Source organism: Marmota flaviventris, chromosome X, assembly GCF_047511675.1.
Source record: "Marmota flaviventris isolate mMarFla1 chromosome X, mMarFla1.hap1, whole genome shotgun sequence".
NCBI classification, from domain to species: Eukaryota; Metazoa; Chordata; class Mammalia; order Rodentia; family Sciuridae; genus Marmota; species Marmota flaviventris.
The window spans coordinates 106602239-106619507 of record NC_092518.1 but is presented as its reverse complement, the minus strand read 5'-3'; the positions used below and the strand labels follow the sequence as shown (position 1 = coordinate 106619507).

The following is a 17269-nucleotide window of genomic DNA, read 5'->3' as shown; positions in this document are numbered from 1 at the left end:
TTTAAGAGGAACATTCTCTTAAATACTCATAGATAAAAGAGAAAATGAAAACAGAAACTACAACATTTTTGGAAGTAACAAAGTGACTGCATTATCCCAAAACATGATTACCTGAGTCTCTCTCTCTCTCTCTCTCTCTCTCTCTCTCTCTCTCTCTCTCTCATTCTCTTGCTATATATTGAGATAGGGTCTTGCTAAGTCACTGGCCTTGAACTTGAAATCCTCCTGCCTCAGCATCCTGATTTATATTATAGTTGTGCATTACTGTGCCTGGCACTTAAGGTTTTTTGAGAACAATTTTTTTTTATTCACTGATAGTCCCTCTTTAGATGTTTCTTTTTCATGTACACTTCATTTGTTTTATTAAAAAGTAAAGCCCTTAAAAGGGAGCCCAGTTAGTCCTCAGACTCTGATCCATTTTCATCTTGACTAATCTGGAAATAATGAAGTTTGTTAAATTTTCTTGTCAGATGCAATCACATGAAGCCAACCACAAAGATTATTCTTCTTAAGGTATTTCTTGGTAAGATATTTCAAATACCTCTTAGAGAACTGTTTCTCAGAAACAACTGTGATTTTATAATTGAAGCGTTCAATGTGAACAACATTCCCAAGATTTCCAGTTTTCCCATTGACTTTAACCTTCTCCCACAGAAACTGTTCAAAATTTCCAAAATCAAAAATCCCATCTTCTATGGGATGAGTAAGGTCCAAATTAAACTTCCAGGTGGTTCTCTTGTCTTTCTGTGGTGCCATCTTGACAGCTGGCCGCATGATCAGAGCTAAGGTTTTCTTTAGAAGAAAATGCATAGCTTTAAATCAGAAATCACAAATGTGTTCAGGACCTATGTAGGTGATGCAGATATAGGCAGTGGCTAGATGAAAAACTTGGAAGATGCAGGGTCTGTGGGGAATTGGAAAGTAGTGACTGTCCTAAAAGCATTTAAATCTAGCAGTTTGCAATGCCTTATTGTAGCATATGCTTTTGTTATATGAAAAGAAAACAATGAAAATATGTAAACTAAGTATTTTTTTTTAAAAATCATCCAAAAGAAAATATAAACAGGGAGGCTGGGATTGTGGCTCAGCAGTAGAGCACTCGCCTAGCACGTGCGGGGCCCTGAGTTCGATCCTCAGCACCACATAAAAAAATAAATAAATAAAATAAAGATATTGTGTCCAACTACAACTAAAAAATAAATATTAAAAAAAAGAAAATATAGGGCTGGGGAGGTGGCTCAAGTGGTAATGTGCTCGCCTGGCATGGCGCTGGGTTCAATCCTCAGCACCACATAAAAATAAAGATGTTATATCCACCCCAAACTAAAAAATAAACATTAAAAAAAAAGAAAATATAAACAGGGAATTAATGAAAGATAGAACACAAAATTTCTGAATTAGAAACTTGTCACAGGTTGGGTTCTCTGGGAAACAGTGAATTGTTAAGATAAAAAAGATTTATAGAAGAGTAATATTTGTAGGGCTGGGGTTGTGGCTCAGTGGTAGAGCACTTGCCTAGCATATGCGAGGCCCTGGGTTCAATCCTCAGCACCACATAAAAATAAATAAGTAAAATAAAGGTATTGTGTCCAATTACAACTAAAAAATAAATATTTTTTTTAAAGAGTAATATTTGTGAAAAACAAGAGAGGGGAGAGTTACAAGATTGCAATGCAGACCTGATAGTCTCTGGCAGCCTATCTGGAGCAAAGATTATCCAACAAAAGAGTTCTGCATTAAGCAGAAAAAGGCTACATACCAGTGCCTCCCCTTGCTCCTTCATTAACCTTGGGCATCAAAAAACAAAGCAACTTATGGCACTAACGACTAACCACACTTCTTGCAACTGAACAGTGAGACTTGAGTGGCACCTCTCTGTGTCTGCCTCAAAAATAAAAAAAAAAAAGGGCTGGGATGTGGCTCAAGTGGTATAGCGCGCTCGCCTGGCATGCGTGCCGCCCGGGAAAACTAAAAAAATAAATATTAAAATTCTCTCTCTCTTTAAAAAAAAATTAAATTAAATTAAAAAAATTGTTAAAGCCAAACCCCCAAATCTACCTTTAAAATATAAATAAATTCAAGCCAGGTGTGGTGACTCATGTCTGTAATCCCAGGTATTTGGGAGGGAGGTGGGAGGGTTTTGAGTTTGAAGCCAGCTTGGGAAACTTAGTGAGATGCTGTTTTTAAAAAAAAAAAAGTAAACTCAATCTATTAAAACTTCTACATTTTTTGTCAGTGTGCAATTTGCAAAATTGTTCTGCAAGTAGAATATATATGCATAAATGTTTAGCGTGAACATTTAGGATCTGTTAAATGATATATTATGCAAAAACAAGTAGCATTCAAAGGGCTGCCTGCCATGGTGGAAACTCGAAATCAAACTATTTCCTTCTAGTGCCCTAAACAAGATAGCCATTTTTAACGAATTGAAAATTTAAAAGGGCTACTCCTTCTAGAAAATGAGGACATTCTGTTAGTTTGAGTTTCCCAAAATCAGGGACAGTATTTCAGGAAGGACAGGGCTGGGCTGGGTTCATGGACAACGGATGAGGATACACAGTAGCATTCCTGAAGATCCAGAGCTTTAATGGTGGAAAAGTGCTCCAGCTGCTCTACTCACTGGGTATTCCTGCCTATTTCTACACTGGCATGACTGAACATAAATCAAAAAGGAAAAGCTCATAATCATTTCAATATTATGGAGTTCCATAATAGCATTTACATCACATATAGCATATACATCACATATTTTATTATGGTATTTCTTCAAGTAATTGCAAAACTAGATGTGGTCCAATTGTTCTGTAGTACTCCTACATGCTTTATCTAGATAGCCAATGGATTTATAAATCTCTCCTGAGACACAGTAGAGTAATTCTTCAAAACATTTTGCCTCAATGACAAGAACAGAAGAAACTGCTGTGCATGTTTTTTGTTTTATTTTTGTTTGTTGTTTGTTGTGTTTTGGTACTGCAGGATTGAACCCAGGGACACTTACCCACTGAGCTACATATCCAGCTGTTCTTATTTTTATTTTGAGATAGGGTCTCACTAAATTGCTAAGGCTGGCTTTGAAGGTGGGATCCTCTTGCATCAGCCTCCCAGTCACTGGGGATACAGGCCTGAGCCACCACATCTGGATATTTGCAGTTCTTACTTGAAATGCATCTAATATGATAGGAATTGTGCTGGAAATATAAGTATATACAAGATTTCAAGGTTTTAGAATAAAAAATGTAAAATACCTCATCATTTTAGATCAAATAATTATGACATTTTGTGTATATGTGTGGTACATATTGTGTGTGTGTGTGTGTGTGTGTGTGTGTTTTGCTTAACTTTTTAAAAAATGTGGCTACTAGAGCACTTAAAATTATACATGTTTGCCTGGCATGTGTGAGGCACTGGGTTCGATTTTCAACACCACATATAAATAAATAAAATAAAGGTCAATTGGCAACTAAAAATATTTTTTAAAAAATTATACATGTAGGTTATGTTTATGGCTCACATCATATTTCTATTAACAGTCCTGCACTAAGTATTTCCTATAGAGTTTTCTAAATTATTCTTTTTTGATTCTCTCCGTTTTCCAGCTAGTACAGAAAAAAGGGTTTCCATCTTAATGACATGGTATGGTTTTAATAATGTATGTCCAATGTATATCAATACTGTTCATCTTCAGTTCTCCATAAATCCTTTGATTGATAAGAAGGTCACAGGGAAAGTGCCCATTGACAGGGAACACAGGCTGCAAGCACCAGTAACAAGAGCCACACACAGTAAGTATGTCCTGTATGGGAGTGTGATAATAGCTCTGGAGTCTTTTTGTTAACGGATCCTGTGAAAGCCACCTTTCTAGCTATGCATCCAGCTGAAGTCCTGAGGCTGTGTACCACTGTGTACTGCCTGATTTCTCGCTTGAACATCTGGTGCAAGAGCTTGAACCGGGCAGCAGCGGCTGCCGCGGCTGGAGCGGATCCAGGAGGGGCCAGGCACCGCAGATCCAGCAGGAGGCGGTGACAAAGGAGGAGGAGATGGCATCCGGGAAGGCGAGGCTGGAAGATGGAGCCCGCTGCGGCTTCCCAAGCCCGGAAAACCCTAGTTCCGGCCCGGCAGTTCTTGGCCTCTTGGAGTCGGCTGAACTCTCCGCCACGCCTTTCCTTCGCCTGAATGACCCCAAATCCGGGACTCCGTGTCAGCTAAGACGCAGTCCCGGGGCTGGACAATCCCCCATCCCCATAAACCTTGCCTTTTTTTTTTTTAAGTTGTAGATTTACACAATACCTTTATTTTATTTTATTTTATTTATTTTTATGTGGTGCTGAGGATTGAACCCAGGGCCTTGCATGTGCCAGGTGAGCGCTCTGCCACAGGGCCATAACCCCAGCCCCCAAACCTATTTTTGAAGGGACCAATAAATAAACTCATAGCTAGCCCGACTAAGATAGGAGAGTTGAAAATGAGGACGGGAGGGGAAAAGGAGACAAAATATTAATAATGTGAAAATAGATTTAAAAAGCACAAATATTCATCAAATGACAAAAAGTGCAGATACATGATATCTAAAGAATTTTAAGAGACTATCCTGTGTAAAAAATGTGAATACGTATACAGAAGGAATGATTCTGTAGCAAACTATAAACTACCAAAGCTGACCCAAGTAGAAAAACCTGAAGAGAGCAATAACCCTAGAAAAGAATGGGAAAATCACCAGATCCACTTGGTTGTGCATCTAAGTTCAAGGTAATTTTTTTCCTTTGGTACTGGGGATGGAACACAGTGAGTGCTGAACCATATCCCCAGCCCACCCCACCCCCCGAATTTTATGTTTTATTTTGAGACAGTCTCACTAAGTTGCTTAGGGCCTTGCTTAATTTCTGAGCCTGGCCTAGAACTCGTGGTCATCTTGCCTCAGTCTCTGGAGTTGATGGGATTAAAGGTGTGCCTGTGCCACAGCACCCAGCAGTTCAAGCCAGTGTTTCAAAAGCAAGTCATTTCAGTGCCATTTATTCCATACTAGCAAAGTATCTGTAGTGTAGAATAAGTTTAAAAAACTCTTATTATGGTGGACATATATTTTTGTAAAATTAAATAATAAGAAAATGTAAAGTGCCAGTTCATTTTTTCCAGTTTTTGAAATTTTAGAATTCTCAGACATTACATTTCATTAAATATAATAAGAACGTATTTACATAGGAACAAGGAAAATAATTGCAAAAGAATATATTATTCATTGATACTGTTTACTGTTTGGACTTATGTCAAATTGCCGTAAAATTTTCCAAACCTCTCAATTTTATATTTATTTCATGTGGATGATAACAAACACTTTAGAGGCTAGCACCAGTCCTCAGGCCATAGAAAAAAGATGAAAAGATCCCATGTTTATTTTGTAAGGCTAACATAGCCTTAAATATGACCGCATATAAAAACTAGATAGTATTTGCATATAGTATGCACATAGAAATTCCAAATAAAATATTAATATATTGAATCTAGCACTGTGGCAAAGATAAAACACCATGACCAATCGGGTTTATTTCAGAAATGCAAAAATGATTCAATATAGGAAGTTTATGAGCATAATTTGAAATGAACCAATTAAAGCATAAAACTCACATCATATGTCAATAGAAACCTAAAAGGCATTTAAAAATTCAACATTCATTCCTAATAAACATTCAAAGTAAAATAGAGATTAAAAAGAAATAAGGTGGCCAGGTATGGTGCTACAAGTCTGTAATCCCAGCAATTCAGGAGACTGAGGCAGGAGGCTTGCAAGTTCAAAGCCAGCCTCAGCAACTTAGCGAGGACCTAAGCAACTTATTGTGACCCTGTCTCAAAAAATAATAATAATAATAAAAAGGCTAAGGATGTGGTTCAGTGCACTCCTGGGTCCAATCCCTGGTACAAAAAAAAAAGGAAAGAAAGAAAGAAATTGGCTGGAGATATAGCTCAATGATAGAACACTTGCCTAGCATTTGCATAGGCCCTGAGTTCAATCCCGTGTCCTCTAAAATAAATAAATGAATAAACTAAAAAGAAACTAGTAAGTATGACAAAAACACCTGTTTACCAAAACTTGACAGCAAACACTATAGTAAATCATGAAAATATAAAGCCATTTTCATTAAAATCAGGAATGGGAGAAGGATGCTATCACCACTATTATTCAACATTGTTTGGGATGGTCTAAATAATAAAACAAGAAAATGGAGTAGAGCATACGGTTAGTTGTTCCCCCAGATAAGTTCTCAACTTCTTCCTTAAACATAGCAGCTTTAAAGCACATGCTGAAAGACTACATTTCCAGGTTTCTCCTAAAGCTAAGTGCAGCCATGTGACTGTGTTTACACCAGTGGGATATGCACAGAAGTGATGAGTCCATTGTTTCCCCTCAATTACTTTAAAAATTGCTTGTCCTAGATTCTTCTCCTATCCTGCTCCCTACAGGCTAGAATATGAGTACAACTGAACCCAGCTTAAACTATACACATGGGTATAAAACCCCAATAGATGGAAGAACAGTAAGAGGTAAGGTACATGGATCATTGAGTAACCTTGTGAAACAAGAGCATCCCATTAGTCTGACTAATTAGCCAGATGACTATGTAAGAAAGAACTACAATTTGATCCTATATGTATTCTCTCTCTCTCTGGTGTTTAGCTTTTACCAAAACTAATACAAAGAAATAAACATCATGAAAAAATTGAAAAATTATCCCATTTTTATTAAATTCTTAGAAAACTCAATGGATTCTATTTTAACAGAACTATCAGAATGAATACATTAAGTTTTTGGTAAGGTGGTTAGCTACATAATAAGCAAAACCAATAGAATTTCCTTATGTTACCAATAACCAGCTATGGCCATGGGAAAATATTCCAATCACAACATTGACAAAAATTTAAAATACCTCAGAATGAATGGAACAGAAGATGCATGGGATTTATACAAAGAACACTATAATTTCTTATTTGAGAACATAAAACAAAATCTGAACAAATTGAAAGACATAAAAAATTGGCCTTTCTCCAAATAACAAATATAATGAAATTCAAATAGGAATGTAAAAAAAATCCTATTGAATTAGAGAAATAATTTTATAATTATTATAAAAATCAAAATTTTATTTATTCTTTTGAATAAGTATAATATTCATATGGTTCAAGTTTAAAAATTACCAAGGATCATGTAGTGGCAAAGCTCTCTTCCACCCCTTCCTCCAGCCACCCAGTTATCTTCTATATATGTCACCAGTTTCTCAGAGATATTTGGATCATTTTTTTACACAAGTAATATACACATTGCTCTGTATGTTGCTTTTTTTGTCTTAACGTAACTTTCAGATTCATAGAATGGACTTACTTCTTGTTTCTTCTATGTCCACATAGTATTTCATTTTATAGATGCACCACATTGTTAACAGGGTTTGTTTACCAGTCCCCTGTTAATGGTGGCTAGCCAATCTCTGTTATTACAAATAATATTCAATGAATAACATTGTATATACACTTTGTATATCCCTAAGTATATGGGTACAAGTTTTTAGGCATAGGATTTCTGGGTCAAATGGCATTCACATTTTAAATTTTTGATAGAGACTGTCAAATTGTTCTTTTAAGAGTTGTAACAGTCAGGCATGGTGGTGCATGCCTGTAATCCCATTGGCTTGGGAGGCTGAGGCAGGAGGATTGTGAGTTCAAAGCCAGCCTCAGCAAAAGAGAGGTACTAAGCAACTCAGTGAGACCCTGTCTCTAAATAAAATCAAAATAGGGCTGGGGAGGTGGTTCAGTGGTCAAGAGCCTCGCTGAGTTCAATCCCCAGCACCAAAAATAAATAAATAAATAAACAAACAAATAAATAAATAAACAAACAAATAAATAATTGTAACGGTTTCACTCCCACCAACAATGCACGGAAATGCCTGTTCCCCCCACTCTCATGTGTTATTGAACATGTGGTCTCATGTGAAATGAAAAGGGTATTTCAGTGTGGTATTATTTTGCACTTTTGTAATTATGAGGGAGTTTGAACATGTTTTCATAGGTTAAAGGGCCATTTGTATTTATGGTTTTGCAAACTGTATGATCATATTCTTTGTCTATTGTTCTACTAGGTTGTTTTTCATTTTCTTACTGATTATATGTCTTTATATGTTAAGGGAAACTTGGTCCTTGGTGATATTAATTGCAGATATATTTTACCAGACATTAAAAATATTATAAGATCACCATAATCAAAACAGCATTTTATTGGTACAAGAATAAAAAATAGGCCAGTGGAATAAAATTACCCAGAAATGAAGTGTAAATATGCACAACAAATTAATATATAATAAAAGCAGCACTTCAATTCAATGATTTGATAAATAGATGTTGGCATAGTTATCTATTCACATGAAAGAAAACAGAGCCAGGTTACCTCACACCCAGTTGCTTTTATTAACTAACATTGATATAGTGCGTTTGTCATAATTTGTTCACATTAATAAAGGAATATTGATGGGCTGGGATTGTGGCTCAGTGGTAGAGTGCTTGCCTAGCATGTGTGAGGCTCTGGGTTTGATCTTCAGCACTACATAAAAATAAATAAGTGAAATAAAGGTATTGTGTCCATCTGCAACTAAAAAAAATAAATAAAGGAATATTGACACATTTTCATACCTTTTAATTTGTATTTTTTTAATTAATATTTATTTCTTAGTTGTAGTTGGACACAATACCTTTATTTTATTTATTTATTTTTATGTGGTGCTGAGAATCAAACCCAGGGTCTCACACGTGCCAGGCAAGTGCTGGAAAGCCAAGCCACAACCCCGGCCCTGTATTTTAATTTATAGTAAATTTTATTTTATTACTTTTCCACACTTTATTCAGATTATTAGTTTTCCTCTAATCTCCTTTAGAAAATATACCATTCAGGATAACACATTACAGTTAGTAGTATCTCCTTAGGTTTCTCTTAATTGTGACTTTCTCAGACTTTTTTTGATTTTGATGACCTTGACAGTTTTTTGTTTGTTTATGTTTTTAAATCAGAGTTAGATTAGTGTTTTGGATTTTTGGAAAGAAGTCTCACAGGCAACATGCCATTTTGTCCCATATCAATGATTCCATCAACATAGGTTGGTATTATCCTTGAACACTTGTTTGAGGTAGTGTTTGTTGGATTTCTTCACTGTAAAGTTGCTCTTTTTTTAAAAAGGTGTTTTTCACACTTTATTCTTTGGAAGTGTGTCACAATGCACAGCTCACACTTAGGTAGAGGGTAGTTATGATCTACCTCCTTGAGGATAGAATATATATATAACTTATTTGACATTCTTTTTGCATAGGATATTTGTTTCTTTTCTCCCATTTAATTATTTAAATTTTTAAAAATTTGTTCTTTCTTCTATAACAGTATAGATATTTGTCTTATAGTTTGGGTTATAATTTAATACATTCAGTTGGCTCCTACACTCTTTGACATAGCTTCATTGTTGTGGTTTTAACATTTTTTGAGCATTTCCTTACTTGTAGGGCCCTACAAGATGTTCCAAGTTCATCTTCTATATTCCTGCCCCAGCTTGTAGAACCAGCCCTTTCTCCAAGGAGTCCTGGTACATTTTTATTAGAGAATGATGTTAGAAACCAAGATCTGGGCATTACATGTGCTCATTGAAGCAGGGATGTCATGCTTCTAGGACCTTTCAGCTGACAGCAAAGAGATATATGTTGTTATACTAACCAGAGTCTATATATGTATTTATAAATATTTCATATGTGACTATCTGTGTCTCTTAAGCTAAACATGAGTTCATAGCTGATATCTTCAATTCTGTCCCATTACTATACAGATCTTTCTAGCTTTTCCCAACCTTGTTTGGATGAACAATTTTACCATAAAATGTTTTCTAAATATTAATAATATTTAGTAAATATTTATTGGAGTCTATGAGAACATATATTGGCTCAGGGAGAACTTTTGAAATAAGACATAACATTCAGAAGCTGTATAAAAGACATACTGGACTGAACAATGGTTAAAAACATTTATGCCTCTCTCCAAAACATAAATAAAATCAAATGACACATCATATAGTTTGGGAAAATATTTTCAATACATCTTCAATACATATACAAGTAGTATCTCTAATACTCAGACTTTCTGTAAAATAAAAGCTTAACTGAAAAGTAGGCCAGAGATATGAATGAACATTTTACAAAGAGGATATCTAAATGGCCAGCGAATGTAGGAAAGGGTAGACAAACTTCCTAGTTCCTTTCTAAAAATCAAGGAACATTGTGAAACTTTTCCCATTTATTTGATTCATTATTACTATTATAATAATTATTTTGAAGTTCTGGGGCTCCAATCCAGAGCCTCCATGCATGATAGGCAGATACTGTATCACTGGGCTACACCCCAGCCCCCATCCATATGATTCAAAAGTTAAAGGATTAACAACATCGCATGCCATCAAGGATGGAGGAGGATAATTGAGTTGCTCTAACTCTTTGGGAGAGAAATATGAAGTAGATTTTTTTTTTAAATATTTATTTATTTTTTATTTGTAGTTGGATACAATGCCTTTGTTTTATTTATTTATTTATGTGGTGCTGAGGATGGAACCCAGGGCCTTGCACGTGCTAGGTGAGTACTGTACCCCTGAGCCACAATCCCAGCCCCTGAAGCAGATTCTTTAGAAGAAAATATACACATACCTTTTGAACTAACAATCCTTCATTCTATAAATAGAGGTACTGATTCATAAGGACACTTGTTCAAGAATGCTTATGATTCTGAATTGATGAGCACATTGGTCTCATTATGAAGGCAAACTAAAAGCTACCTGAATGTTTAGCAACAAGGGAAAGGTATATCCATACTATGTAATATGGCACAGATATTAAAATATGTATTAGAAGCCAGGCATGGTGGCACACACTTGTAATCCAGCTAACGGATAGGATGAGGCAGAAGAATCACAAGGTTTTTAAAAATTTTTTCTTTGTTCTTTTTAGATGTACGTGACAGTAGAGTGTTATTTTGACATACATAGATCATGTATAACTTCTTATTCTTATAGTTGTACATGATGTAGAGTTACACTGGTTGAAGAATCACAAGTTTGAGGCCAGCCTAAGCAACTTAGTGAGATCCTGCCTGAAAATAAAATAAAATGAAATATAATAAAATGAAATGGCTGGCATGTAGCTCAGTGGTAGAGCTCTTGCTTAGCATGAGTGAGGCCCTGGGTTCAGTCCTCTATACTACAAAAGAAACAAACATGAATTAGATATATAATTTATTGACCTGGAATAAATTTCATTAAGCATCACAAAATAAAAAAAAAAGATCATTACAGAATGCAGCATATAGCAAAATCATTTCTTTGGTTACAACTAACAATGATGACAGCAACAAAATTTCCATTTTTTTTTTAGTATAAATGGAAATCAGAGAGAAAGATGTATTAGGTTGGATTTTTCCAGAATTAGATGTGGGGGTCAATATTTGAGTGTGTATATTCTATCTGGGAGGAAACCACAGGAAGCATGGTAGAAAAATAGAAAAATGAGAAAGAAGAAAATCATTGCAAAATATATTACTGAGCAGATTATAGCTGTGGGCAAATGGGACTCAGTCCTACTAGGGATTTTTAGGCACCCATGGAACACACCTCAAAGTTGTCTCAATGTGCAGGAGCTAAGGAATCTGGCATTACTTTGCCATTTTAGTCAGGATGTGGCATTGCTTATGATTTTGGCTGTGTGAAGGAGTTTCAGGGGCTTCCACTTAGATATTTCTACCATAATGGCTTTTACTCCTTAGGTGAAGGTGCAATTTAAGGGTTCTTCCAACTGCTGAATATGTATGTTGCAATAATATACTCGGGGACCTGAGATATGATCACAGGATGGATCTGTAGATCCATTGGAGTCACTGTGAGACTTGGGCCAGGAATCCATTTCTTTCTCTCTTTCTTTCTTTCTTTCCTTTTCTTTTTTCTTCCTTCCTTCTTTCATTTAAATGTTTTTTAGTTGTAGATGGACACAATATCTTTATTTTGTTTACTTTTATGTAGTGCTGAGGATTGAACCCAGAGCCTCACATGTGCTAGACAAGTGCTCTACCACTGAGCTACAACCCCAATACCCATGAATTCATTTCTTTCCAGGGCTCAGTATATCTCACTCTAACAGGGGGCCTGTGATGGTTCTCTGGATTTTCTAGTTTTAGCCCCTCTCTCCCACCCCAAAAAATGTGCACTTCTCTTTTCCAAGTATATAGTCACACCAATAAATGACCTATTCTTCACCAATTCCTGAAGAATTGCTGGAATTGTGACTGTATATATATATATATATATATATATATATATATATATATATATATATATAATATGCTGTGACATTGCAAGATTCTTCCTCTAAAGGGCCTGTTTCTTTTTTCCATATTTTTTTTGGATCATTATAGCTGTATATAATGGTGAGACTTGTTATTCCATATTCATATATGCACAGAATATAACAATGTAATTTGGCTAGTATCATTCTCCAGTATTTTTTCTTTCCCTCCCCTCTTCTTCCCCCTGGTCCCTTTACTGATCTCCCTTTGATTTTCATGAGATCTCCCCCACCTTTCTTTTACTTTTTCCTCTCTGGCTTCCACATATGAGAGAAAACATATGACTCCTGAACTTCTGAGTTTGGCTTATTTCACTTAATTTGATGGTCTCTAGTTTCATTCATTTTCCTGCAAATGACATGATTTCATTTTTCTTTATGGCTAAATAAAACCCCATTTATATATATAATCATTATATATTATAATATATAACATTATACATAATATATTTATATATCTTGTATATAATATCTAATATATATATTATATAAATAATCTCACAGTTTCTTTATCCATTCATCTGTTGATGAACACCTAGGCTGGTTCCATAATTTGGCTATTGTGAATTGTCCATGGGTATGGGTATGCACGTAACACTATAGTAAGATGATTTTAATTCTTTAGGATAAATACAGAGGAATGGTACAGCTAGGTCATATGGTGGTTCTATTCCTAATCTTTTGAGGAACTGCCATACTGATTTCCATAGTGATTGTACTAATTTACAATCCCACCAACAGTGTAAAATTGTTCCTTTTTCTCCACATCCTCTCCAGTGTTTATTATTTTTGTACTTTTAAAAAATATATTTTTGGGAGTTCATAACCAACTTGAATCTAATGTATGAAATATGATATGTCAAGAGCTTTGTAATGTTTTGAACAACCAATAAAAAAGAAATTATCATAAAAAAAATATATATATATATTTATTTTTTAGTTGTACACAATAACTTTATTTTGTTTATTTAGTTTTATGTGGTGTTGAGGATCTAATCCAGGGCTTTGTGCATGCCAGGCGAGCGCTCCACCGCTGAGCCACAACCCCAGCCCCTATTTTTGTACTTTTGATTGCTGCCATTCTGACTGGAGTGAGATGAAATCTCTGTGTAGTTTTGATTTGCATTTCCCTAATTGCTAACCATGTTGAACATTTTTTTAATGTATTTTTTAGCCATTTGTATTTCTTCTTTTGAGAAGGGTCATTTAATTCATTTGATTTTTTATTACTTGGGTTATTTGGGGATTTGGGGGGTTTTTGGTGTTAAGTTTTTTGAGTTCTTTATATATTCTGGGTATTAATCCTCTGTCAGAAGAGTAGCTAGCAAAGATTTTATCCCATTCTGTAGGTTCTGTCTTCACATTCTTAATTGTTTCCTTTGCTGTGCAAAGGCTTTTTAATACCATCCAATTTATTAACACTTGATAGTATTTCCTGAGTGTTCGGAGTCCTATTGAGGAAATATTTGCTTGTGCCTATATTGTTGGAGTGTTGACCCTATGTTTCCTTCTAGGAGTTGCATAATTTCTGGTCTAATTCCTAGGACTCTGATAAATTTTGAGTTGACTTTTGTTCAGTGTAAGAGATAGGGATCTATTCATTTTTCTTCATATGGATAACCTATTTTCCCATCACCATTGATTAAAAGGCTATCTTTTCTCCAGTGTATGCTTTTGGCAACTTTATGAAGGATCAGATGATTCTATCTGTGTGAATTTGTTTTTATGTCTTCTATTCTGTGCCATTGGTCTATGTGCCTGTTTTTATGACTGACTTTTTGTTCACTTGATGAGTTCTGGGTCTGAGAATGTGCTCAGTGATGGAAACTGGGCAAGGGATCTTCATGACTTTTCCATTATGATAACTGACATCAGTCTACTGTTCACCTATTCATGATTTTTTTCAGTTTTATTCCCCATTTGGAGAAGTGTGGAAGATTGAATCCAGAGCTTCATTCATGCTAAACTCTACCACTCTACCACTGAGTTGAACCCCAGTCCAGATGTTTTTTTTTTTTTTTCAATTTTATAAGCAATGCCCTTATTTTTTCTTGGGGGCTTAATTGTATCCTCCCTCCATTCATATGTTGAAGTTTTAACCCCTAGTACTTCAGAATGTGACGAGATAGAGCCTTTAAAGAATAAACTAAGATAGAATGAGGTCATATAGGTGGGCCCTAATCCCATATGACTGGTGTCCTTATAAGCAGAGGAGATTAGGACACAGACAACACACAAATGAAGAGATGCCCATGTGAGAACTGAGTAAGAATCTATAAGTCAAGGAGATAGGCTTCAGAAGATACTAACCCCGCTGATCCCTTGATATAGGACTTCTAGCCCCTAGAACTGTGAGACAATAATTTTCTATTGTTTAAATACCTGTCTGTAGTATTTTGTTATGGCAGCCTAGCAAATTAATATAGCTTTCCATCTGTCTCCTTCCTAGCACTGTTGTAGTTTATCAACTATCTATATAAACTCCTGCAGGTCAAAGTTCCATCTTTGTCATTCCATACTTGCTGTTTGTTATGGTTATTGCACTCACCTTGACTCTGACACTTAACTGGTATCCTTATCCCCTCTGATGATTTAGAATCCTCTCATCCCCCTTGACACTAAGGAGGCTAATTACATGGCAATCTCCCCTATCATGAACCCTGACACATAGTGATGGCTACAATGGGATTTTTCAACATTGCCAGTTAACACCTTAACAAAAGAAGTGTCTTCTGGACCTCCCTAGGGGATGTCATCAACTGGTATACTTTCTGGTTTTATATAGGTAAGCCACTCTAATTTGCCCACTTCTCTGAGCCTTTTGAGAGTCATGACACTTTTCTTAGTCATGACAGTTCCAACAAATCCATTTATTTACTACACAGGCATTGTTGCTTCCAAGTTTCAAGGATCCATTCCAACAATATACTAGGACTGGCTCCAGGTGTCCTTGCCAGGATGTTAAACCCTGAGTCATGGGAGAGTTTATTTGTTGTTGTTATTAACTATAAACTCTCCCACATCCAGCTTAGTATTCCTCCCTTGTTTAGCACCCTCAAGCTCCATTCCCAGCTGTGAATCTGATTCCTGCAAATATAGATTCACCAAGTTTTACAACTATTTAGTGAATATTCTATTTTTTTCTCATAGTAGAAATGGTATTTTTCTGGGTGTGGTGGTGCACACCTGTAATCCCAGCTACTTGTGAGGCTGAGGCAGGGCTATCACAAGTTCAAGGCCAGCCTGGACAACTTAGCAAGATCCTTGTCTCAAAATTTGAAAAATTAAAAAGGTACGAAGAGGTAACTCTGTGGTAGAATGCCCCTGGGTTCAATATCCCAATATCCAGTACAGAAAATAAAAATAAAGCAAAACAAACAAAGCAAGCAAAAAGCAAGATTGGAGAGAGAGGAGGGAGGGAGAAAGGGAGAGAGAGGGAGAGAGAGAAAGAGAGAGAGAGGTAATCTTCCTCCCATGCTTTCCTCCCTACCCCACTTTGAGTCACCCCCCTTATATCACAGAAAACATTTAGTATTTGTTTTTTGGGAATAGGCTAACTTCACTTAGCATAATCTTCTCTAATGCCATCCATTTCCCTGCAAATGCCATAATCTTATTCTTTTTTAATGCTGAGTAATATTCCATTGTGTATAAATGCCACATTTTTTATCCATTCATCCACTGAAGGACATCTAGTTTGGCTCCACAGTTCAGATATTGTGAATTGTGCTGCTATAAACATTAATGTGGCTGGGAGGGAAAGGGAGGGAGAAGGGGAATAGCAAGGATGGTGGAAGGAGATGGTCATCATTATACAAAATACATGTATGAAGATGTGAATTTGGTGTCAACATATCTTATATATATAAATTGTGTTGTAAAGGTTATTAAGAATTGTAATACAAAAAAGAGAGCTAATGTATAATGGCATAATTTGGCATGAACATACTTTATATACAGTTATGAAAAATTGTGCTGTGAATGGATAATTCTGAATGTAATGCATTCCACTATTGTCATGTATGTAAGAAATAGAAAAAGAAAGAGAAAGAGAGAGAATTTCCTTTATTGGCTTATGCTAAGAATTGTTCCTTATTATTAGTCTATAGAAGGAATGTGCTGAGATGGGAGCAGTTGTTGTAGAAGACAGAACCATAATTTTTTAACTCAACCACTCTCACAATCAAATCTGGGGTCCAATATAATATAAAGCAGAGACTTCAATGTTCTAGAAGAGATGAAAACAGATAAAAGTTCCCATGAAGGCATTTTGCTTTTACACCATTCCTAGAGTCAATAGTTGGCTGTCCAAATCTATGGTGTTCTTCCTTTAAGGCTTCTATGGTCATTAACCCCAGGAAACTAACTCCATGATTCTTAACATTTCCATCTTTCAAGTGCTGGAACTACTGTATAAGCTGCAAAGAGGAAAGCATGAAGTGGTTGGGAGAATGTTGTATAATCTGTGAGCAACTGGGTCCTCCAATACTAAAGTCCAGAAATAGACTGTTCCACCCAGTGACTTGCAGCACTGGACCAGAGCAGAACACCTACTCTCTGAGACACACTTCCTGAAGGATGGTAGTTGGACAAAAGGTGAAGAAATTAAGAAGTCAGGGACCACAGAGAGGTAGGCAAGTGGTGTTCTTTTATAGAGAGGGACACTGTCCTCCCCCAAAAAAGCATACATCAGGATAGGGTAAATCTCCCTTCATTTATTTATTTATTTAGGTATTGGGGATTGAACCCAACTGCACTTTACCACTGAGCTACATTATAAGCCCTTTTAATTTTGTGTTTTGAGACAGAATGTAGCTAGATTTCCAGGCTGGCCAAGAATTTGCTACCCTCCTGCCTCAGCCTCATGAGT

At 35.9% G+C, this 17269-nt stretch overlaps 1 pseudogene; it reads right to left on the bottom strand.

Moving 5' to 3' along the window:
* Positions 1-453: 453 nt before the first annotated feature.
* LOC114089496 (ribosomal protein eL22-like pseudogene) lies at positions 454-756 on the bottom strand (annotated as a pseudogene).
* Between the last annotated feature and the right edge of the window lie 16513 nt (positions 757-17269).